The sequence below is a fragment of the Microcebus murinus genome, chromosome 11 (genome assembly GCF_040939455.1).
Source record: "Microcebus murinus isolate Inina chromosome 11, M.murinus_Inina_mat1.0, whole genome shotgun sequence".
NCBI lineage: Eukaryota > Metazoa > Chordata > Mammalia > Primates > Cheirogaleidae > Microcebus > Microcebus murinus.
Genome location: NC_134114.1, coordinates 99,387,054 through 99,413,993, shown reverse-complemented (window position 1 = coordinate 99,413,993; position 26,940 = coordinate 99,387,054). Strand labels below are relative to the sequence as shown.

The window sequence follows — 26,940 nt, the reverse complement described above, 5'->3', positions numbered from 1 at the left end:
GCTGCCTGCACTAAGCCCAGACTGCACAGCTTATGCTGCCACAGTGCTGGCCACTGGGGGCACCGTCAGAGCTGCTATATCATCGCTTTGCTGAAAAACGGAAATCACTGCCACAGCCATGTAGTTGATGGCAATGAAAACCTGCTGGCTGAATTGCCTCTTTACTTCACAAGCTATTGACGGAAAGTCTACTTTTGAGTGATTGATTAGTGGAGCTTCAGTCATGGGCCATCAACAGAAAGGAGACTACCAAGGGTGGTCTTGGGCATTTTCAGCTTCTATATTAATAGGGCGCACAGTCTCTGATATACAAAGTGAGAAACTGCCCAAATATAAGATGCAGAATTATATGACTGATACTCCCTAAAATGATGAATGTCCACTACAGTTCCTCACGTTTGACTCCCCAATATAAGTATGCTTATTCAAGTTTCCAAGCAAAACAAAACAAAAAAAGTACCTTATCATGAGTAACTTAAATAGTCTTTTTATAACAACAGCAACAAAAATGCATACAACCACTCTCTAAAATGTGTCTCTTTGAAATATCATCAATTATGGCCTCCACATCAAAGCCCGAGATCTCTGGGAGACACACATTTCTCCTATGGTTACATCATACTTGCATGTGATTATTCCATAATATATAACAAACATAATAAATCTCACCGCCATCATATTTTATATGAATAAATAAATATAAATTAATATAGCAAAGAAGAAAATACAAATATCTTCAACTGGTATGGGGATCTTTTGGAGTACTTATGATTTCCTTCCTGCACCACCTCTTCTATAATCTTTGGCTTCAGCCAGCACCTCAGCCGGCTGGGGTTCTATATCTGGCCTGGATTTCCAGCCATCATTCGTGAGCAAATTTCTGAGCACTTGCTGGGCCTGGCTGTGGTTGCTGTGGTCTCTGTTAACTTTTACTAACTGACCTAGAAGAGAGGTAGGAGGCACTTCAGGCTGTGCACTGGTTTGATTTACACTTTCCTCCGCAACTAGAATTCAAATACACTGTGATTGCCAGGCTTAAACAGCCTCAGTCAACAACATACATCCCCTTTCATCTACCCTTATGCCATAAGATCCTGAAGTAGGCAAATGGCTGTATTTACTTCTAATTCAGTGGAAACATTTTAGGGTCTCCTGGTGGAAGCATTCTTTTTGGGGGTGGGGGCATCTAATAAGACATCTAAACCAACATAGCCCAAGTCACCAGACAAATTTTGCAAATGGGTCAATAGGTAGAATTGTGAGAAGCACCATTCCCACTTTCTCGCCTCAATCCCTGTCCATTGACCAATGTATTAACATTGTGTTTGGTCAGCATCTCAGAACATTTTTATTCCTTGAGTGCTCCCAATCTGGAAAGATGCAATTTGCTTTCAAGTGTACAAAACTGACTTCAATTGACCATTCCAATTGTCCAAATGACTATAATGGTAGCTATATTTTGGTGTTGGAACACATAGAAAGCTCAGTAATTTCTGTGACCATCAAGACATTGCTATATAACATATGCAAATTGAATTAACCACTGTTCTATGTAAGCCAGTCCATGGGTGATTGTGCTGGATAAGCATGGAGGGCAAGGCATGAAATGCAAATTTAGAATGTATCCATTTTAGCATGACAGCTTTCCCTCCATGATGGGAAATGGCGGTAAGCCAAAAAGGAATAAGTATTTTCTAGAGTTAATTTCTCAAAATATTATAATTTTCTAGTTAATCTGGATCTATTTTACACATTTTAAGTAGTGTATATTTTAAAAGTAATGGATTTTGTAATTTGACTTAAGAAGTGGGGATCCAGCTTTACTCTTTTCCATACAGCCAGCTATCACTCAGTCTTCATTATATAACTGCATTTTCACTAATACATAGGAATTCTATTTTATATTGCTTTTATGTGTATTTATATTTACTTCTTTTTTCTCTATTGAGTTCTATTTAGTATCTGCTTGTATATTAATTACACAGAGATATTTTAATCATTGTAGCTTTATAATCAATTTATACATAAAGGAAAGTACTAGCTCACTGAATTATTATTTTATAGATTTTTTTATGCTTATTCTGTTTATTTGACTTTATAATTATCTTGAATACTTCCAAAGAATCCTGCTGGTATTTTTGTTAGAATCAGATTAAGTATATAGATTAATTATGGGGGAGTTAACATCTATAAAGTACTGAGTATTTCTATCTAAGAACAGTTGATATCTTTCCATTAATTCAAGACTATTTTGATAACTCTTACCAGAATTTTAAAATTTTCTTTATGTAGATCCTACATCTTTCATGTTAGCTGTATATGCATTTTGTGTTTGTATTCACTTGTAAATAGTATCTTCTCATCTTCTTTAAAACTATTTGTACAAAAAAAGATGCATTAAGGTTTGAATATTAGTTTTGTAATAAGACATATTACTGAATTTTCTTACTGTTTCAGTATTTCTAAAAGTGCTCAGGTTATATTCTTAAGTTTTTCAACTATGCAATCACCTGGCAATAATGAAAACTTCTGTTCCTTTCCAATTTTATATCCTTTTTGCTTTTTTAATAATCATGAAACATATATCAAAGTAAGTTTAATAATGGCAGTGTCAGTGGGCATTTTGACTTATTCCTGTTTATAATAGAAATTATTGTTCTTCAATATTTATTATACAGTCACATGCCACTTGATGATAGGAATACGTTCTGTGTAATGTATTGCTAGGCAATTTTGTTGTATGAACATCACAGAGTGTACTTACACAAACCTTGAGAGTATAGCCTGCTACATTCCTAGACTACACAGGACAGCCTATTGCTCCTAGGCTATAAACCAGCACAGCATCACTGCAATGAATGCTGTAGGCAACTGTAACACAATGCTCACTATTTGTGAACCTAAGCATATCTAATCATAGAAAAAGTACATTAAAAATATAGTGTTATGATCTTTTAGGACCACCATTGCATATGCAGTCCATTGTTGCCCAAAACATTGTTATGACCATATTAATTGCATGACCATATATAATTTTGGCTTTTAGTTTTGCTATACAGCTATAAAAATCAAGGATATAAGTATGTATTTCTATTTTCGTAGTTTTGTATTAAATTGGGAAAAGATTAATTTAATCAAATTTCTCTTTAGCTGTCCTTGAGGTGACTATATAACTTTTTTGATGCTCACTTTATAATGGATGGAATATATTAATTTCTTTATATGATAACACCCTGGCATTTCTAAAATGAGTTCCATTTTGTCATTGCATATTAATTTTCAAACTGATTTCAAAATTATACTTATCAGCATGCTATTTAATATTTTGTTTCTTCAAGTTTATAAGTACAATCGGTTCATAATTTTCTTTTGGTGATCTTCTGTTCAAATTTTGCTATTTATGTTGGAATAAACTTTAAAATAACCATGGGGCTTTACGTCTTTGTTTTAAATTTTTTTTTATTTCAGCATATTACAGGGGTACAAATGTTTAGGTTACATATATTGCCCTTGCCCCTCCCGAGTCAGAGCTTCAAGCACGTCCATCCCCTAGATGGTGCACCGCACCCATTAGGTGCGAATATACCCATCCCCTCCCCCTTACATCTGTCCAGCACCTGATGAACATTACTACCATATGTGCACTTAAGTACTGACCAGTTAATACCAATTTGGTGTATAAACTGAGATACCTTAAATAACTGAAAAGTTTGTTTCGGAAATAAATTACTTTTGAAATTATTGGGTGTGCCGAATCTGGTGCTATTTATTTATTTATTCAATTGTTTATTTATTTGGAAAGGAGTTGTAGAACAGAAGAGCTGATGTTTTCATGGTTTTTCTGTTCTTTAAAGTTTTATCTCCTTAATTCAATACTCCACACTAAGATAACTGAATACCAAAAAACAAACAATTCTATGTAGATTTGTCAACAGGATTTAAGTAAATCTTTAAAATTTTTCCATCTGTATTAATTGGTATAGATTTAACATCTACCCCAAAGACAAATTTGAAAATCCAAATTTATTTGTGTTGTGTTTGATGTGTCATTCTCTTATATTTCTTTTTCTTTTATATCTGTGTTTTACTTTCCATTTTCATTACTAGTGTTGTAAAATTATGACTCCTTTATAAAATTAAGCTATATAATGCATTATATAATTTATAGGTTTTTGTTTTGCAAAGTATCCTACCTTTACCAATTTCATGTTCAGGTATCTTTCATTAATTTTTGTCTTTAAATATTTATTTCCTTCTATTTTTCAGTGTATTTTGTGATTCTTTATGCAGTTTTATGTTGAGTGCTAATTACATATAAATTATTTCATTAATTTTTAGAGATATAAGGAATTAAAGCAATTTTACTATGAACACAGATTTAGCCACATTTGTAAGTTTTATATGTAGTCTATCTGTGATTCATCATTGCCTCAATGTTCTATTTCAACACCGATTTCTTTTTTAAACCAAAAGATTTTTTAAAAAAGAGAAATCTTATATATTTGCTTTGGCATTTATATAATTATACATAAGTGCTTTGGCATTTGATTTACATGGTGTGATTGAGTACATATTTTTACATTGTGTACAGAAAAATATATCCTATATTTTTGCATTTTTATGTTTTAATTTTTATTAGGGCATAACATACAGAGTATGTTATTTCTGTTGGCCAAATTTATGGACACTTAATTCTTTCCTCTCCATTCTACTATTGAGCTTATCCAGTGGATGTTTTTATTTCATTTATTGCATTTTCCAGTAATGAAATTTTCATTGGGTTCTTTATTATAGCATCTATATTTCTGCTGCGGCCACTCATATTTTGTACAGCATGGTTATGATAAATTCTTTGTATAATAATTCCCAAATCTATGGTATCTCTAGTTTTGAGTATGTTGATTTTCCTTTTCCTTGGGAATTGTTGATGTTTTTCTAGTCTAGTCCTTCACATATTCAAGTAGTTTTGATTCTATCCTAGGCATTTTGAATATTATGCTAAAGACTCTTGATCTTGTATGAAGAATGCGGACTGCTGTTTTAACAGGCAATCAGCCTGGCCAGGTTCAGACTGTAAATCCCCGCTCGTCCTCCGTGCTGCGCTTCTATCTCAGCTCCTTTGTCGCTGCGCAGCACAGACCTCTCCTGCAGGCGCGACGCGCAGCGGCCGGGCTCGGACTTGCGCAGCGACCTACCCAAGCCATTCACGTTCTCAGAGCCCCGGCTATGCTGTCTTAGGTCAGATCCAAGCATGCGTGGGTGGGGGGAGCTCAGAAGATCACACACAGCTCTACGGAGTCGCTCTTCCTCCTTTTTGCTTGACGCTCCAGCTCCGGGGACTCCCCGCCTGGCTCTGCGGCCAGAGGGCGGTTTCGGTCTCCTCTCTGCCACACATTCCCCCGCTGCGCCTGCCCCTGCCTCTGGGCCCAAGCAGCAAGAGGAAGGAAAGAAAAGAGCATGGAAGACTCTTTCCCGTGCTCTTGACAACGTATTTTTCCGGTGGGAGAGAAGTATTCCCCTTTCTCTGGGTTTTAGTTGCCCCGTGGCCACTTCTATCAGCCACTGCCATAGGAATGGCCTGAAGTGAGAGAGAATAAAGCAAAATATAACAAAACCCGAAGGATTTAACAATTCTCTCTGACCTACAGGGGTCCACTTTCTACTTGTCAGACTAGAAATAGAAGATTTCTCCTGAGCTTTTTATGTTTACATTCAGTGTGCAGTTTTTTACTTCAGGCTGCCTTTGAGTCCAGGCCAGTAAATATTAGAGGCAAATATATACATATATAGAAAAGAAATAAAAAATTAGAAAGATCACCAATTCAGTGCTACGTTGTAGGTTTTTTTAAATCTTAATCCATAAGATATCACTTACATTTTTTTTTAACTAACAAGCCTTCTTGTGTGGAGCAGACGCGCATTCACAGCGAAATCGAGCCGGGCCCTCGCCCTCCCCACAACCGCCCCGCTGCAGCGGCGCATTTGCTGTTGTTGACGAGAGCTACACCGACATAATTATTACTAAAAATCTGTAGTTTACATTAGAGTTCACCCTTGGTATATATTCTATGGGGTTTGACAGATTTATAATGACATATATCTACTATTATATCATATAGCATAGTTTCACTGCCCTAAAACCCTACGGGCTCTGCCTACTCATTCTTCCCTCACTGCTAACCCCTGGCAAGCACTGATATTTTTACTGTTTCCATAGTTTTACCTTTTCTATAATGTCATGTAGTTGGAATCATCCAGTATGTAGTCATGTCATATCAGTTTCTTTCACTTAGTAATATGTATGTAAGTATCCTCCAAGTCTTTTTATGGCTTTACAGCTCATATATTTTTAGTGCTGCATAACATTACATTGTCTGGATGTACTACAGCTTATTTATCCATTCACCTTCTTAAGGATAACTTGGATGCTTCTAAGATTTGGCAATTATGAATGAAGCCTCTGTAAACATCTGTGTGCATGTTTTTGTGTGGACATAAGTTTTTAACTCCTTTGGGTAAATTCTAAGGAAGATGATGGCTGGATTGTATGGTAAAGGTATGTTTAGTTTTGTAATAAGGATCCCAATTGTCTTGTAAAGTGTCTGTATCCTTTTGCATTTCCACCAGCAGTGAAGGAGAACCCCTGTTACTTCACATCCTCACCAGCAGGTGGTGCTATTAATGCTTTGGATTTGGGCGATTCTTATAGGTGTATAGTGGTAACTTTTTTAAATTTGCAATTGCCTAATTATGATTTTGAACATTTTTTCATGTTTATTTGCATATCTATATTTCTGTATATCTTTTTTGGTTAGGTTTCTATAGAGCACATCAGTCCATTTTTTAAAAAATCAGAGTGTTCTGGAGACAAGATGATTGACTAGAGACATCAGCTGCCAGATCATCTCAGAAAGAAGGAAAAGTTTTAGAGAAAAAAGAAAAAAAATACACATAAATTGGGTGTAATTCCAAGGGGAAAGTGCCAGAACCTACCAGAGATTTCATGGAAAGAAATTGTGGAGAACAAGAAGGAGCAAGATATCAGCAGAAATCAATCCACAGGAGGCTTGGAACCCAGTAAGGGGAGGTCTCCCTCCCTCTCATCTCTGGCAGTCAGCTGGTTCCAAGCTTTGGAGAGCCTTTCTACCTTCAAGATTCCAAAAGTGGCTGCTGCCAGTGAACTGGGAGCCTCTTGAGGACAAAGCACCAGCATATTAGCACCCGTGGGGCTGCTCCCTGTCACCGCAGACCGAATGAAGGCGACAGGCACCATATTGCTTCTCCAGCAACTGTGCAACTTTGTCCTCCCCAGGGGCTCCACTCCTCAGTTTTTGTCTCATTCTCACACAGTAATTTCCTAACTCTGTCCCAGACTGTGGGAGCCATGAGGGCTGGTGGCTCCTGGGGGATCTGTGTAACACCAGAGCCTGGACATTCTGGGTGGGCTGATTTCCAGAGAGAGGGACAGAGATGACCAGACTACTAGCTTTCCATCCACTCAGACTCTTTTCCTCCCCGGCCTGCAGCTGCCGAGAAACTCTGTTAAGCCGGGCTTCTTAGGAGTGGCTGCTTCCCCTTTGTTGGTGCATACACCACACCAAGACTTCCACAGACAGTAGGGCTAAAACCTTTCCTCTGAAAGACCTGCAGTGAACTCATGGGTTCTTGGACTGGGAGCTCTCTCTCACTATTCCTCCCTGGTGCTGCTGACCTGACTACTCTCTAAGAGCAGGGCACACCCAAAGCAGAGGGACATCACACCTGCTTGAGCACTCCATAGGCCATTCGGGACCAGCACACTTCTCCCTGGCACGGTCAGAGATTGATCTTCAGGGACTCAGGGACAGGGCCCCAAGTCAGATTCATACCCGCAGGACTAGATCGAGTTGCTCAGGGGCACGTAGGGGAGATCTGTGAACTAATCTCTGGAGATGAGGGAGCCCACTTGGGCAGAACTGAGAGGAGAGTGCAGTGTGGGTCCCAGCCATAGCATACTGGTGGAACGTCCCTCCCCTCACAGGAAGGCCACGCTCTGGGCCCAGGGCAGGATCCTACACAAGGAAGCTCCCAGTCTTCAGTGCCATTGTTGGGGAGCTCACCTGGTTTGAGCTCTTGCCTGCCAGCAGAAGCAAGACAGAGATCATGGAGCAAGGGATGGGGGAGAAGGGTGAAACCCACTACTAATAGCCAGACTGTGAATCTCAGACAGCCCCACACCTACAAGCAGACTGCCTGCTTTAGTGAGGCCACTTTGGCCCCTCCCTGGTAGCTATTCCAAGCAGCCTTTGATCCCTGATAAGACAGCTACATTTCTAGCTTCTGGTGGAGCCTGAGGGCAAGCTCACTTCACCCAGCCCCACTCCCCCAACCTGCTTCTGTTGTGGTGGAGAATAGGATTCACCTGGAAGTTCCAGGGCCCTCATCACTGCCTGGGAAATTCAAGTGCTTCTCATGAGAAGCTAGAACCAGACACAGGTCCAAAAAACAGCACTGCAGCCGGTTCTTTCCGGCAAGTGCCACCTACTGCAGGGAAGTCAATGTGTGCAGCAGTTACTGACTCAGTCATAGAGGGGACAGTTGACTCTTACCCATAAGCATTAACTACTGTCTCAGAGGTAAAATTGGGTGTGCCAATTTAATTAACACTGTTAAGAAGACAATAGGAGAGAGAAAGGATTTCAAAGATTTTCATCTTCCCTCATCAACAAGAGACAGGAAATCTGCTCACGCCCAGATCTGCTCATACCACTATAGCTTATGAACAACTAGCAACTGAGAAAACCACCACACTAACAACACCTATAACCAAGGCATCTATTTAGAACCCAGATTGCCCTCAAAGCACCCAAATTAAAGCCAAAGGTTCTAACCCAACATATGTGATAGACACATTCTAACTAGTGAGGGGGGAAAAAACCTTATCTAAACAAAAGAAAATCTAAAACCAAGAAGGGATGGCTGCTCCAGATGAGAAGGAATCCATGCAAGAACACCAGAAGTATGAAAAAATCAGAGGACACCCACAAAGGAGCACACTAGCTCCCTAGCAATGGATCCCAACCAGAAGTAAAATATTGAAATGACAGATAAAGAATTCCAAATATGGATTGTAAGGAACCTCAGTGAAATACAAGAGAAAATTAAAAAAAAACTAACTCAAAGAAACCAGAAAAACAATTCAGGAAATGAACAAAAAATTTACTGAAGAGACAGACATATTAAAAAAACCACAAATAGACCTTTTGGAAATGAAAAATTTATTTAAGAAAATACAAAACACAGTGAAAAGCTTTAATAATAGACTAGACAAGGCAGAAAACAGAATTTCAGAAATGAAAGACAATTCTTTTGAATTAACTCAGCCAGTCATAAACAGAGAGTTATGAGGAATGAGCAAAGCCTACAAAAAGTATGGGATTATGTAAAATGGGCAAATATAATAATCATTGGCATCTCTGAGGTAAAGAAGAAAATGCAAAATGCACAAAGGCTGGAAAACTGATTTGAGGAAATAATTGAGGAAAATATTGAGGAAAATTTCCCTGGTCTTGTAGAGATTTAGACATCTGGGTAAAAGAAGCTCAACACACACCTGGGAGATTCATTGCAAAGAGGCAATCACCAACATATACAGTCATCACACTGGCCAAAATCAACACAAAGGAGGAACTTCTGCAAGCCATGAAGATAAAACATCAAGTAACTTAAAAAGGAAAACCCATTAAGCTAACTGAAGACTTCTCAACGGAAACCTTACAAGCCAGAAGAGAATGGGCCCCCATCTTAAACAGAACAACTGCCAGCCCAGAATTTTGTATCCTGCAAAAGTAAGTTTCATATATGAAGGAGAAATAAAGACTTTTCCAGAAAAGCAAACACTGAGGGAGTTTGTCAAGACCAGACCTGCCCTGCAGGAAATACTCAGAACTGCATAATATGCAGATTGGCACAATGGACACCTATGAGTGTAAAACCAAACAAAAGCTAAAGCTCAGAGCTCATATATAATAGTAAAGAGGGCAAACAACGCAATAAGGTACCACCCAACAGGATGAACACAACAGCATCCTGTTTATTAATCCTATCAATCAACATGAACAGCCTGAATGCCCCACTCAAGAGACATAGGCTGGATGAATGAAGATATAAAATAAAATAAAATTCAAGTATCTAATGCCTCCAGTAAACACATCTAACCCACAAGGACTCATACAGATTCAAAATGAAGGGATGTAAAAAAATATTCCACACAAATAGAAACCAAAAGAAAGCAAATATAGCTATTCTCACATCAAATAAAATTGACTTTAAATCAACAATGGTCAAGACAGACAAAGATGATTCAGAGCAAGATGGTGGACGAGAAACACTGCCAGACAGAGTGTCTCTGCAGAAAAGACAGATACTAGCAGAAATTAGAGGAAAGAAGCAAGAAGACGAGCACACAGCGGACGAGGGCCAGAAGGAGGGGTACCTGAGACCGGGAGACTCAACGGGAGGAGGCTGCGGAGGAGAACTGGAGGTTGAGACCACCGGAGCAGCCCGGAGACCAGCAGCAAGGGTAGGTGGATTTGCTGTTTCCCCTCCCCTGCATTTGGGACTGCTGGTGGGCTCCCCAGTGGGTGGAGAGACCTGCGGACACCAGCCCAGAGACGGCCGCCGCCTGCCAGCGGTGAGCCTGTAGCAGACGTGGCACCAGGTTCCCAACTTCCTCCAGGCACCTCCGTGTGCACAGACCCGAGCTGCATGGCAGGTGCCATATTGCCTCCTCCTCCCCTCCGCTGACCCTACCCACGGCTGCCCAGAGAGACAATACAGCCACCAGCCAGAGGCACCTCCAGGGAACAGGACCTTCCCTTTTGGGACCCTACAGCTGACTCAGGGGAACTCAGACTGTGAGCTCCCTACCCGCCAGCCCTCCCAGGTGCGGCTGGCATGGTGTTCCCAGGAGAATGGTGCTGACTCAGAGGCTGAGAGACATAGACCCAGCTTGGGCTCCCTGTCGGTGAATTGGGACTGGAACTCCTCTCCCTGGTGGGGATACAGTTTGAACTCTGGGACCCAGAGGTCGGACCTGCAGACCAGATCCTCTGCACCGAGGGCTAGCATTGCCCGGGACACAGAAGGGTTGTACGTGAACAGCCTACTGAGGTGTGTGTGCCTACAGGGGCGGATCGGCGTCCTAGAGGGCAATCCTCCTCCCAGGAAGAGGCCGTGCGCCCAACCCAGGTGGCATTCTTGTGCAGGGAACCTCCCTGCCGGCATCATAGTCCAGGGAGGCCTGGTGGCTTGTGGTCTGGCCTACTGGCAGAGGCTCAGGAGTAGATGCGGAGTTGGGGAGGGTGGAAAAAAGCGAGGCCCGCTCCAGACTGCGGGTCTCAGACAGCCCCACCCCCAAACCCAGATATTCTGGCTGAGCAGCACCATTCCAGCCCCGCCCTGACAGCTTTTCCTAGAAGCAGAGAACAGAACTTTGACCCCTGCTAACTGCCTGAGGGCACGCTTATCCAACCCAGCTCCACCCAGAACAAGAGCTGATAACAGGACACAAAATCAACACCATAGCCTGTTCCTCCAAGCAAACGCCACCTACTGACAGGGATGGCATCTTGCACAGCCTTTCCTTGGCACCCACTGACTCAATATACAGGGAGTGGTCCAATTTCACCCACAGGCACCACCTAACGCCTCAGAAACTAAACAAGGTGTGTGAATACACAAACAATAACCTAAAGGAAAGAAACAACAACTGATCGACATGGGAAGAAATCAGCAAAAGAACTCAGGAAATATGAAGAACCAAACGGAAAACACACCCCCAAGAGGAGCAGCAGCCCCCTAGAAACGGACACCAACCAAAATCAGGCAACCAATATGACAGAAGAGGAATTTCGTATGTGGATCATAAGAACACTCACTGAGCTGCAACAACAACTCAATAACCAACACAAAGAAACCACAAAAAGCCTCCAGGATATGGAAAAAGAAATAGACACAATGAAGAAAAGTTTAACTGAACTCCTGGAAATGAAGGATCAATTCAAGGAACTACAAAATACAGTGGAAAGTCTCAAGAACAGGGTAGATCAAACAGAAGAAAGAATCTCAGAGCTTGAAGATAACACCCTCCAATTAAATAAATCAGTCACATAAATAGAGCAGAGAAACAAGAGAAAAGAGCAAAGCCTACAAGAGCTGTGGGATTATGTGAAGAAACCTAATGTGAGGGTCATAGGGTTACCAGAAGGGGAAGAAGACAACACTCAAGGGTTGGACAAGCTGTTTGAAGATATAATAGACGAAAATTTCCCAGGCCTTGCTCAAAATCTTGATATACAAGTTCAAAAAGCTCAGAGGACCCCTGGAAGATTCAGTGCAAACAGAAAGACGTCACGACATGCAGTCATCAGACTGACCAAAGTATCAACTAAAGAGGCCCTTCTAAGAGCTGTAAGACAAAAGAAGCAAGTAACATAGAAGGGAAAGCCAATTCGAATAACATCAGACTTCTCTAATGAGACTTTACAAGCAAGGAGAGACTAGGGCCCCATTCTCAATCTTCTGAAACAAAACAATGCCCAGCCTAGAATATTATTCTCTGAAAAACTAAGCTTTGTATATGAAGGAGAAATAAAAACATTCTCAGACAAGCAAAGGCTCAGAGAATTCACCAAGACAAGACCAGCCCTACAAGAAGTACTTAAAACAGCGTTACGCACGGAACATCATAATAATAACCCACGAATATAAAAACAACCAAAACCCAAAGATTTTAAAGGCCAGATATAACAATGGCTCAAGACAGAAATCATAGCAACAACATCCAACCCAACAGAATGATCAGTAATCTACCTTACCTATCAGTTCTCTCAATAAATGTGAATGGCTTAAACTCTAAACTCAACAGACATAGGCTGTCTGAATGGATGAGAAAATACAGGCCAAGTATATGCTGTCTTCAGGAAACACATCTAACCTGCAAGGATGCATATAGACTAAAAATAAAAGGGTGGAGATCAATATTCCAAGCAAATAGAAGCCAAAAGAAGGCTTGTGTGGCAGTTCTAATTTCAGACAATTTAGTTTTTAAACCAACAAAAGTAGTGAAAGACAAAGAGGATCATTATATAATGGTGAAGGGCACAGTTCAATACGAAGAGATAACAATTTTAAATATATATATGCACCCAACTTAGGTGCAGCCAGATTCATAAATCAAACCTTACTGGAGCTAAGCAAATGGATTAATAGCAACTCCATAATCGCTGGAGATTTCAACACCCCACTATGGCACAAGACAGATCCTCCAAACAGAAAATTAATAAAGAAATAATGGACTTAAACAAAACTCTAGAACAATTGGGTCTGACTGACATCTACAGGACATTCTACCCAAACTCCACTGAATACGTTCTTCTCATCAGCTCACGGGACATTCTCTAAGATTGACCGTATCCTAGGACACAAAGAAAATCTCAAGAAATTTAAAAAAATAGAAATCATACCATGTACCTTCGCAGATCACAGTGGAATAAAACTAGAAATCAACCCTAACAGAAACTCACATTTCTACACAAAAACGTGGAAATTAAACAACCTCCTACTAAATGATTACTTCATAAATCAAGAAATCAAGACAGAAATAAAAAAATTCTATAAAGAAAATGACAATGGAGAGACAAGTTATCAACTCCTCTGGGACACAGCTAAAGCAGTTCTGAGAGGAAAGTTTATCTCCATAAATGCCTATAACCAAAAGACAAGAAGATCACAAATAGACAATCTAATGAAACGACTCAAAAAGCTGGAAAAAGAAGAACAGACCAGCCCCAAACCCAGCAGAAGGAGTGAAATCAACAAGATCAAATCAGAACTAAATGAAATTGAAAACAGGGAAGCTATTCAGGAGATTAACAAAACAAAAAGTTGGTTCTTTGAAAAAATAAACAAAATTGACATGCCACTGGCTAAGCTAACGAAAAGCAGAAAAGAGAAATCTCTAATAAGCTCCATCAGGAATAAAAAAGGAGATATCACAACTGATCCCAAAGAGATACAAGATATAATTTATGAGTACTACAAAGATATTTATTCACACAAACTGGAAAATGTGGAGGAAATGGACAAATTTCTAGAAACACACAGCCTCCCTAGGCTCAACCAGGAAGAAATAGATTCCCTGAACAGACCAATCTCAAGAGCTGAAATAGAAACAGCAATTAAAAATCTCCCTAAAAAGAAAAGTCCCGGTCCAGACGGCTTCACACCCGAATTTTACCACACTTACAAAGAAGAACTAGTACCTATCTTGCAGAAACTATTCCACAACATCAAGAAGAACGGAAACCTCCCCGACACCTTTTATGAAGCGAATATTACTCTGATACCAAAACCAGGAAAGGATGCAACAAAAAAAGAAAACTACAGACCAATATCCCTAATGAATATAGATGCAAAAATTTTCAACAAAATCTTAGCTAACCGAATCCAGACACTTATCAAAAAAATAATCCACCACAACCAAGTGGGCTTCATCCCAGGGATGCAGGGATGGTTCAACATACGTAAATCTATAAATGCAATTCACCACATAAACAGAAGCAAAAACAAAGACCACATGATTCTTTCAATAGATGCAGAGAAAGCTTTTGACAAAATCCAACACCCTTTCATGATACGAACACTTAAGAAAATAGGCATAGAAGGGACATACCTAAAAATGATACAAGCCATATATGACAGACCCATAGCCAACATCATACTGAATGGGGAAAAATTGAAATCATTCCCACGTAGAACTGGAACCAGACGAAGTTGCCCACTATCTCCACTTCTATTCAACATAGTGCTGGAAGTCTTCGCTACAGCAATCAGACAGGAAAATGGAATCAAAGGTATCCAAATAGGGGCAGAAGAGATCAAACTTTCACTGTTTGCTGATGATATGATATTGTATCTAGAAAATCCCAAGGATTCAACCAAGAAACTCCTGGAACTGATCAATGAATTTAGTAAAGTCTCAGGATACAAAATCAATACACAGAAATCAGAGGCATTCATATACGCCAACAACAATCTAATTGAGAACCAAATCAAACACTCAATTCCCTTCACAATAGCAACAAAGAAATTAAAGTACCTAGGAATATACATAACCAAGGACGTAAAAGACCTCTACAGGGAGAACTATGAAACACTGAGGAAGGAAATAGCAGAGGATGTAAACAGGTGGAAATCCATACCATGCTCGTGGATCGGTAGACTCAATATCATCAAAATGTCTATACTACCCAAACTGATCTACAGATTCAATGCAATACCTATTAGAATCCCATCAGCATTCTTCACAGATTTAGAAAAAATAATTTTACGCTTCGTATGGAGCCAAAGAAGACCCCGAATATCAAGAGCAATTCTAGGCAACAAAAACAAAATGGGAGGCATTAATATGCCAGATATCAAACTATACTACAAAGCTGTAGTAATTAAAACAATATGGTATTGGCACAAAAATAGGAATATTGACCAGTGGTACAGATGTGAGAATCCTGATATAAAACCATCCTCATATAGCCATCTAATCTTTGACAAAGCAGACAAAAATATACGCTGGGGAAAAGAATCCCTTTTCAATAAATGGTGCTGGGAACACTGGATAGCCAACTGTAGAAGGCTAAAACAGGACCTACACCTTTCACCTCTCACAAAAACCAACTCACACTGGATAACAGACTTAAACCTAAGATATGAAACTATTAGAACTATAGAGGAAAAAGTTGGAAACACTCTCCTAGACATCGGCCTGGGCAAAGAGTTTATGAAGAAGTCCCCAAAGGCAATCACAGCAGCAACAAAAATAAATAAATGGGACATGATCAAACACCAAAGCTTCTGCACAGCCAAAGAAATAGTCATGGAAAGTAAACAGACAACCTACAGAATGGGAGAAAATTTTTGCATCCTATGCATCCGATAAGGGACTGATAACTAGCATATACTTAGAACTCACGAAAATCAGGAAGAAACAATCAAATAACCCCATTAAAAAGTGGGCAAAGGACTTGAACAGAAACTTTTCTAAAGAAGACAGAAGAATGGCCAAAAAACATATGAAAAAATGCTCAACATCTCTAATTATCAGGGAAATGCAAATCAAAACTACAATGAGATATCACTTAACCCCAGTGAGAATAGCCTTTATCAACAAATCTCCAAATAATAAATGCTGGCATGGTTGCGGAGAGAGAGGAACACTCCTACACTGCTGGTGGCACTGCAAACTAGTTCAACCTCTGTGGAAAGCAATATGGAGATATCTTAAAGTGATACAAGTGATTCTACTATTTGATCCAGCAATCCCATTGCTGGGCATGTACCCAAAAGATCCAATGACACTCTACAAAAAAGACACCTGCACTCGAATGTTTATATAAGCACAATTTATAATTGCAAGGCTGATCAATAATGAAATTAACATGGATAACAAAAGATTCATCAAACTGGACAACAAAGGGGTCACAAGCTACGAAAATCTATGAGATTCAGCAAAAGCCATCCTATATATGTATACCATGAGTTACTACTCAACTGACAGTGTTCATTTTCTTACTGTTGCATTTTAAGTATTCTTTGGATAACAGTCCTTTATCAGATGTGTCTTTTGAAAATATTTTCTCTCAGTCTTTGAGCTATCTTCCATATTCTTGACATTGTTTTTGCAAGCATAAAAGTTTTTTTAATTTTGATGAAGTCTAGTTTATTTAATTTTAATGAAGGTCAGCTGTTTCTTTCATGTTTCTTTGGTGTTTTATCTAAAAAGTCATGACAATACCCAAGGTCACCTTGGTTTTCTTCTATATTATTGTTAAGGAATTTTATAGTTTGGCATTTTACATTTAGGCCTGTGATCTATCTTGGGGCAATTTTCGTGGTGTGTATAAGGTGTCTAGATTCATTTTTTTTTTTTGCATGTTAATGTGTAGTTGTCCAGAAGCACCATTTATTGGAAACACTATCTATACTCCACTGTCAGAGATCAGTTTACAGTATTTATGTGGGTCTCTATCTGAGCTGTCTCTTCTGTTCCACTGATTTGTCTATTTTTCACCAATACCACCCTGTCTTGATTACTGTAGCTTTATTTATTTATTTATTTGAGACTTAAATAGTATTAAATTCAACTAGCAACAGTCCTCCAACTTCATTCTTCTTCAATATTGAATTGTCTATTCTAGGTCTTTTTCCTCTTTAAAAATGTGTTTGTTGCTATCCACAAAATAATCCTCAGAGATTTTGATTTGAATTGTGTTAAATCTATAATCAAGTTGGGAAGAACTGACATCTTGACAATATTGAGTTCTCTTATCCAGAGACTGGATTATTGCTCCATTTATTCAGCTTTTCTGATACCTTTCTTTGGAGTTTTGCAGTTTTTCAGATAGATCTTAGGTATAATTTTTTCGATTTTCACCTCAGTATTTCATTTCTGGAGGGTATTAATGTAAATAGTAATGCGTTTTAAATTTCAAATTTCTCTTGTGCATTGCTGATATATAGGAAAGGGATCCACTTTTGTATATCAACCTTATTACCTGCAACTCTGCTATAATCACTTATTAGTTGGCAGCAATTTTTTGTTTTTGTTGTTTACTTAAGATTTGCCTACATAAATAAATGATCATGCCATCCACAGTTTTCTTTCTTTCTTTCCAATCTGTATATCTTTTATTTCCTTTTCTTGTCTTATTTACAATGTTGATTACATTTCAATGAGATTTCCAGTACAATGTTGAAAAGGAGTGTGAGAGGGAACATCCTTGTCTTCTTTCTGATCTTAGCAGGAAAGCTTAGAGTTTCTTATCATTAAGTATGATGTTAAGTATTTTTGTAGATGTTTTTCATCAAATTGAAGCAGTTTCCCTCTACTCATACTTTGCTGAGATTATTTTATCATGAGCAGGTGCTAGATTTTAACAAATGCTTTTTCTGTATTGATTGACATGATCATGTGTTCTATTTTTTCCTTCCAGCTTGTTGATGTGCTGGATTACATTAATTGGTTTTTGAATGTTAAACCAGGCTTGCAAATCCCTGATAAATACCACTTGGTTCTGTTGTATAATTATTTTTTGTGTTGTTAGATTTGATTTGCTAACATTTGATTAATTTTTTTCATTTAGGTTCACTAGAGATACTGGTCTGCAGTTTACTTATAATATCTTTTCTGGTTTTGGCAATAAGGCAAGCTACCTTCATAGAATGAGTTAGAAGGTATTCCCTCTGATTCTGTCTTCTGAAAGAGACTGTAGAGAATTGGTATAATTTCTTAATTAAATGTTTGGTAAAACTGACCAGTAAAATCATCTGGGCCTAGTGTTTTGTGTTTTGAAAGGTTACTTTATTGATCCAATTTATTTGATAGATACAGACCTAATCAGAATGTGTATTTCTTCTTGTGTGAGCTTGGAAAGATTGTATCTTTCCAAGGAATTGTTCTGTTTCATTCAGGTAACCAGATTTGTGGGGATACAATTGTTCATAATATTGCTTTATTATCTTTTTAATGTTTATGAGGATCCAAAGTGGTGACCCCGCCTTCATTTCTGATATTAATAATTTGCGTCTTTTTTTTTCTTAGCCTGGCCAGAGGCTTATCAATTTTATTGATTGTTTAAAAAAAAGGTTTTGGTCCTGTTGATTTTTCTCTATTGACTTCTGTTTTCAATTTCATCTATTATTATTTCTTTTCTTCTGCTTACTTTGGGTTTAATTTGTTCTTTTCCTGGTTTCCTAACATAGAAGCTTAGGTTTTCAATTTTAGAGGATGGGTATATACATACACAATGGGTGCGATGCGCACCACCTGGGGGATGGACACACTTGAAGTTCTGACTCGAGGGGAGAGAGGAGGCAGGGGCAATATATGTAACCTTAACAACATTTGTACCCCCACAATATGATGAAATAAAAAAATTTATATCTTTCCTATAATAATATATGTATTCAATATTATATATTTCCCTCTAAGCACTGCTTTCACTGCATTCCATAGATTTTGATAAGTTATATTTTCATTTTTATTTAGTTCAGAATATTTTTAAATTTCTCTTGAGACTTCTTTTTTAACTCCTGTATTTAGAAGTGTGTTATTCAATCTCTAAGTATTTTTTTATTTTCCAGTTTGCTTACTTTTCAGAGTCCCTAGGTAGATGGCTACTGCATGCATACTATTTAGGGTATTCAGTTCCATTCAGTGAAAGACACAGGATGGGGTCTGTTTACTGCATTTTGACTGGAACCAAAACTTCTAAATTTTTTTTATTATTCATTTATTTAGCATCTAACATGTGTCATTTATTTTTTACATGTGAAAAATGATACTGAATTATTAGAGATGTATCAAAGATGATACAGACATGGTACCTGCTCTTTTGGAACTTAGAATGAGACATTATCATATAGTATGCAAAGGTATGTCTTCCCCTTTGCCCTGCCCCATTTAAACTGGATCTTGTAGGTGAGTTTTTGAAGAATGCGAGGGTGGTTTTTAAAGATGTGTAACCAATGGACATAGTAAGTAGTGAGTAAAGAAGGCCTGTTTGGAGAGCAGTAAGGCTCCAACACAGGACATATGGAGAAGAATCAGGAAGTGAATCTTCTCAAAGACAAAAAATTCCAAGCTGTGGAGTATATCATACTAATCAAAAGCAAGATTCTTTTTGTTGTAGAATTAACAGGCTTTATAAACAACTGGATGTGGAGAAGGAAGAGGAGGAGCTGAGAATGACAACAGAGATTCTAGATCAGAGAATAAGGGCTAATCTATTGGTCATTTTTAAAAGTTCTTTTGGCATTTATCCAACTTTGGGAATTAGGACCTCAAAAAAGGTAGAAGAGTTAGAAATTTTTAATTTTTTTCCTTTTAAAAATGAAAGCAAAGGCCATAATAAAATTTAGATAACAGAAATATTTTGCCCTAAAATCTTATATGAATAAATAGTATTTACCTGGTCAGCGTGACCAAGACAGTGGTATATGCTGATTTATTCATATTGTCTCTGAGTAAGATATAGCAGTTGATAATTAGTAGTTCACTTCACTGGGTTCTTTGGAGCAAATGATTTATTGAGACATAAAACCTGACCCCTCCCAAAATCTGATGAAATAGTTTAAGAGAAAGCAATAAACGAGAAGCCAATGCGTGTCTGATGGCAAGGATGTGGTGAGAGAACATTTCGTGAAGTCTAAGCAAGGGGTGGGGAGCCTGTGTGGCCTGGGGCCACATGTGGCCTTCTGGATTTGTTCTGTGAAATTTGGATTTGGTCAAAGGGACACACGTGGGGATCTGGAGGGCCAATGTGGCCTCAAGGCTGCAGGTTCCCCAGCCCTGGTCTAAGCCCAAGCACAGACTGGGGCTGCTGTTGTACTAGTTAGCCTTACCTCCATGACATTTTCCAAAAATGGGAAAGGGGAATCTAGAGGGATTAGGAGAGAAAAAGGTAATTTGTGTTTATTGTTCTTTGGGTGCAGAGATTCTAAAACAATTATTTGCAAAAATTTCCAATAAATAAGTATTGATTTTTAAACTTTTTCTTTCACACTCACTCCTATTGTCATTGGAATATTTAGTTCTCCCAAATCATTAAAATGAGAATGAAAATAGGATGTCTACAAATAACTAGGTCAGCCCATTAAAAGCATTCTACAAAGTGAATGACAGTATGAATCAAAACAATGAAACAAGAGTAGACCCTTTCCTGGAGAAGATAATGATTTCAGCTTTAGAAGTGTTGTGGCTGAGAGATCTGAAGCATATTAAGATGAAGATTTCCAATAGGAAATGGGGAATATGGGTCAGGATTTTAAGAGAAAAGTTCAGAGTTCTAATTCTCCATTTGTAATCATTGCTATTGCAGAGGTCTCAGGCATGTTACATATCATCCTGTTAAAGTATACAGTGCAGGATTGGAATAGGACCCAAGAGAGAACTCTGAAAATCACCAAAGTTTAAGCATCAATCAGAAATAGAAGAGAATGCAGAAAGGAAGACAAAATATGAAGAGCTAAAAGCTTAAAAGTCAGAGTCCTTTCCTCTCACTGTCTTCTGAGACAGACATATTTGATGTATTATATTAGTTGTGAATTTCTTATGCAGTAGGAGGGCAGGAAAATGGGGCTGGGAGTCCTACTTGTGGATTAAGTCCAGGAAATTGACTACAGATGCATGCCAATCACAACATTCAGAGAACACTGAGATTTTGATTGTTTTCATTGAGATAAATGGAAAGAAACCAAAGAAGAGAACACTTCTATATGGCAAGGTGTCCCTGTGTGAACTTTAAAAGAGAAGTTTAGGAGAATGAAAAGTGGAAATAGGCTGCAGGATTTGGAACATAAATTACTGGGGATCTTAGTAAGCCCCCATGTTCTCATGCAACATATCGTTACCTTCCATCTCTCTACACTCAGGAAATTGTTTTTCCTTTATGCATAACAGAGTTACTAAGGATAAATCTCACTCATACCCAACAGTCTCTCTGGTTTGCTGGGCATTGTGTCTCCTTAATACCTGTCATTCCCTTCTGAGTCATGGAGGTTGTTGGCTATCACCTCTGTCACTCCAACCACATATAATGGTTACAACTGCTTTTTCCCTTTGCTCCAATAGTAAATAATGAGAATTATGTTCATTGCACGTATACATTGATATTACAATCATCAATTAGTCTAAAAGCACCAGTTCATCCTTTTGCAATTTTGTATTAGCACCCCTTTTCTTGGGACTCCTTTCTCAGAGGGGAAACAGGGAAATACACTACCTGAATGAATTAAAGGATGGTGTTTTTCCCTACTTGCTTCAGGGGTTTTTGAACTAGGATCTTCACCTTTATTGATTTCTTACCCTCAATCCAACAGAAGCAGAAATAATCTGCAGGAGGAATATCCTAATATGTCACTGGGCACATGGGCTTTCCATATCCCAGAGCAGCGTTTGTTCAGGGGACTTTCCTGCTATGGTTAAGTACCCTGTCTGAGAAGGAAAGCTATTTTGAAAACTAATTGCTCATTCAGATTGGTGAAATTGTCAGTTAAATATTTTTCTGATAGTCTTGAATATGGGGGGGATTGGCTTGACCAATTTCATCCCACAAATATTTTTCACTTGCTAGTGAAGAAGCAAAAGTAGATCAATGAACTTTTAATGTCTGAAATGGAAACTCACAAAAAAAACCTGGCAAGTTGTACATTGGCCATTATCATGAGGAACTGTGTGATTCCAGAGCTTGGATATTCTGGTCAGGCTGCCTAACCGGGAGAGGGACAAAGGGGACCAGAGTGCCAGCTCTCCCCCATTCAGACTTCTCTTCCCTCTCCCTGCCACTACCCACTGCTGCCAAGGGGCAGGAGTGCCCCAAGAGACAATTGAGTGGGGTGCTCAGGAATGCCTGCTTCCCTCAGTTGGCATGTTCACTACACTGAGGCTTCCACAGAGAGTGGGGTTCACACCTTTCCTCTTAAAGACCTGCAGCAGACAAAGGAGTGCTTGCACTGTGCGCTTCTTGCCTGTCAGCCCTCCCTGTGCTGTGCCCTGGCTGCTCTAGCAAGCAGGGCACATTCACAGCGGAGGGACAGTAAGCCTGCTTGAGCACTCCACAGGCAACTTGGGACCAGCACGCTTCTCTCTGGCACGGTCAGGGATTAAACTAGGGGCAGAGATTGCATTGAATTTGTAGATTGCAAAGGAAATCATCAACAGAGTCAATAGACAACCTGAAGAATGGGAGAAAATATTCACAAACTATACATTCAAAAAAGGAGTGATATCCAGAATCTACCAAGAGCTCAAATCTCCAAGGAAAAAACCAACAACCCCATCTAAGTGGGCAAAAGACTTTAACAGAAGTTTTTTAAAAGAAGATAGACAAATGGTCAAACATATAAAAAATGCTTAATGTCACTAATCAGGGAAATCCAAATTAAAACTATAATGAGATACCACCTTACTCCTATCATAATGGCCATTATTAAAAATACAAAAAACAATCGTCAGGTGGGATAATCCTTACCTGTTACTCCTTTTGGAGTGCAGATGAGAAAATGATGAGTGGAGTTCGCATGATACGTGATTATACGTCTCTGCGTAATCAGAGCCTGCAAAAAGACAAAAAACAATAGATGCTGGCATGATTCAGAGAGAAGGGTATGCTTATACACTGCTGATAGGACTGCAAATTAAAACAACCTCTATGGTAAATAGTATGGAGATTCCTCAAAGAAATAAATGTAGACCTATAATTTGATCCAGCAATCCCACTGCTGGGTGTTTACCCAAAGGAAATGAAGTCATTTTATAAAAAAGACACCTGTACTTGAATGTTTATTGCAGCACGATTCACAATTGCAAAGCTGTGGAGTCAACCTAACTGTTCTTAAATTGATGAGTGGACTAACAAAATGTAATACACACACACACACACACACACACACACACACACACACACACACACCATGGAACAATACTCAGCCATAAACAGGAATGAAATAATGTTATTTGCAGTAATGAGGTTGGGATTGGAGACCATCATCCTAACCTAAGTGAAGTATCTCAGGAATGGGAAACCAAACACCGTACGTTCTCAATAATAAGTGGGAGCTGACCGATGAGTACACACGGGCACAGGGCGATATAAAGGACATGAGGAACCAAGAAGGGGAGACAGGGGGAGGGGTGTGGGATAAAAACTTACCTATTGGATACAGTGAACACTATTCTGGTGATGGCCACTCCAAAAGCCCTGACTTGAGCTTATATAAGTTATCCATGAAACACTTGTACCCCCTTAAATATTTTGACATAAAAAACATTCAATGAAAAGAAAATAGGAAAGATGATCCTTTAAAAATGATATTTCTATTTTAAGTGAATGTGACAGTATATGCCAATTAATCCATTCATTATTGGCTTTTTCAAGAGTTCCCTTGCTTAATCAGAATACTATGGTAGAAACAGCAAGGGTTTGCAAGTACTCAGAACCAATAAGCAACTCAGTACTGTTTCTTACTGAGGAGCATTATTTATTTATGTCTAGTTGCCCAACTATAAAATATAATAATACCTATGAAGCATAACTATTTTGAAGATTATATGAGATAATTCATATAAATTCTGGCATATAATAGATATTAATAAGTAATAGTTAAATATGCTAACAAAAGCAAACCTTTTCTGATTGGAAAATACAGTCTCTTGATTCAGTTAATCTTGTCTTGCAATGAATACAGTTCTATGGATTCTGTGTGAATCCTTCTTCTCTTTTTTAATGAGCACTAAGGTAGATGGTTTGAACCTTCAATGTGACTTTAGGCGTTCACAGATTTTCCTACACTCTTTTTCCTGAGATTAAACAATTTTGTGACTTTAAATTCTTTACTATTTTAACCAAGATATATAGTGATACTAACATAATTATAGTGAAAATATATTTGCTTGGTGTTTTTACTAACCTACTTCCTTGTACAACAGAAAATGCAAGTCATAAAGTTATTGCTAGCAATGTTTTAGTAAAGTGTAGACCCTGGAAAAATATAAATTCCTTATGTGCTTCTGTTTTCTCACTCTCCATTGTCTTTCATTTACAAGAGGTCACATTTTCTGATCTTCTCCTATATACATTCAGCTAAGAAAACCAGCTAGCAAAAATCTCTACCCCTACAACACCTTGTTAAAATGGTCCTATGAATCTATCTGATTATTATTTCCTAGCCTCAAAGGTTATAGATTCCTTCAACTGTTAATAAGTATATGGTTTCCTTATCTAATAGTTTAATACATGAAAAATCACTGCAGGAATCTGAAAGCTCTTGTTAGACGTAAAAGATGGTTTTCAGGATAAAGTTTTAAGCTTGTCTCTTTGTGGTATGAACATTTAACATATTGAACACGGGCCTTTATTGTGAACATGTGCCACTTTTCTTAGCTTCCTGATAGTTCAGGTCTATGTAGAGTTCAGTAAATGTATATGGAGCATCTATGGCAGGTTTTGTACAGATTATAGAAACGAGTGTGAAACAGATGGAATTCACAGTTTTGGGGCATCTTCCACGTGCCACATACTGTGCAAGGTGCTTGTGACCTACATTACTTAAGTCACTTCAGTAATCAACACAAGCATCTAAAAATTTTATTATTAGCATGTTATAAGAGATGAATAAACAGATTCAAAAGATTGAGTAGTTTTTCCCAGTGCTGACAGTTTGAATCCTAGAATGTAAACAGAATTTGTATTGCTACAAAGCCCAGGCCATTTCCACAAAGACAGGCGGATACTTAGCTAAGAAAATGAATACCCAAACATATCATTTCGATATAGTTAAAACAATTAAATATACACAATGCATATATATACATAAGTATATGCATATTTGCATAAAGAGCTATGGGAGAATTATGAATCAGGGCCCACCACCATTACAGGTAAAAAAAAATTAAAAAATAAATTATCCATCTGTAAGTCAATATTGATAGATCAAAAACCAAATGCAAAAAGAAGCATTTGATAATAATCTAACAAGTGTTATGATTTAAGAAAAAAAAAAAAACCTGAAACTAGAAATAGAAGGAAACTTCTTCTATCTCATAAAACACAATGCATTTATTAAAAATCTATAACTGACATCATATTAATTGTGAAATATTAAAGGCATTTCCCCTAAGGTTGAAAACAACACAATGATGTTCATTCCCACCAATTCTATTCAACATTATACTTTTCAGTGCAAGAAAAAAAATAAAATGCATCCAGATTAGAAAGAAAAAGAACTGTCTTTATTTTCAGACACCATCTTGGATATAGAATATCCTAAGAAACCCAGACACACATTCAAAAAAAAAGACTACCAAAGATAATAAATAAATTCAGTAATGTCAAGGGATACAAGATGAATATACAAAAATCAATTGTATTTCTACATACTAGTAACTGAATTTCTATATTCTAACAATCTAAAAGTGATATAGAAGGCAATTCCATTTGCCATAGCATCAAGAAGAATAAAACACTTAGCAATAAATTTAATAAAGGAAGAACAAAACTTGTCTACTGAAAACTATAAAACATTTTTGGAAGAAATGGAAGAACCACCAAATAAGTATAGATACATCATAAGTTCATAGACCAAAAATCTTTATGAACAGTAAATATAATAGTGACAGAACAAGATTAGAATGCTCTCTGTAGTCACTATTATTCAACACTGTATTGGTGATTATTGCCAATACGATAAAATGTGTATATATAAATTAAAGAGAAACAAAGAGCATTGACTATACTTACAAATAATATGATCACACAGAATATTCCAGAAACTACATAAAAAAGTTATTAGAGTCAATATTGCTAGACACAGACACAACACTAATATACAAAAGTGAAGATTCATCCAACTTACCAGAAATAATGAAGAAAAAATATAACAGAAAAGTTAGAAAATTTGAGGAGACAGACACCTAGAATTCAATATAATGAAAGTTAGAAAAATTCTTAATGGAGAATATTATAAACATTTATTAAAAGACACATAAAAGAAGACTTAAAGTAATAGAGATATTACACCTTTTTCAAGGATAGGAATACTAACTATCATAAAGATATTAATTTCCTCAAATAAATGTATAAAAACAATTACAGTTCTGATAAAAATATCAAAAATATTTTATAATGAACTTAATAAATTTTTCCTAAAATTCAAAGACTAAAAAAATTTCAAGAAAAGCCAGAATTACCTAATATCAAGATTTATTATAAAACTAGTAATTTTAATAGTGCTATATTGATGCAGGAATAAGCCAGTCATCCTACAGAATAGAATATACCCAAACATAAATAAGAATTCAGTTTAAAGAAGAGATGCTATTTTATACCAGTTGGGAAAGGAATAAAT

General features: G+C 37.8%; 1 long non-coding RNA gene and 1 pseudogene across 1 annotated transcript in view; one reads left to right on the top strand and one right to left on the bottom strand.

Moving 5' to 3' along the window:
• LOC142873700 (uncharacterized) overlaps positions 1-26,508 on the bottom strand; it is a 176,471-nt gene extending 149,963 nt beyond the window's left edge. The window contains exons 1-2 of the long non-coding RNA XR_012921657.1: positions 26,449-26,508; positions 23,067-23,151 (exon numbers count right to left, since the gene is read on the bottom strand). This is a non-coding gene — a long non-coding RNA (uncharacterized LOC142873700). The remainder of the gene's footprint in view (positions 1-23,066; positions 23,152-26,448) is intronic.
• Positions 23,044-23,194, top strand: LOC142874200 (uncharacterized; annotated as a pseudogene).
• Positions 26,509-26,940: the final 432 nt, after the last annotated feature.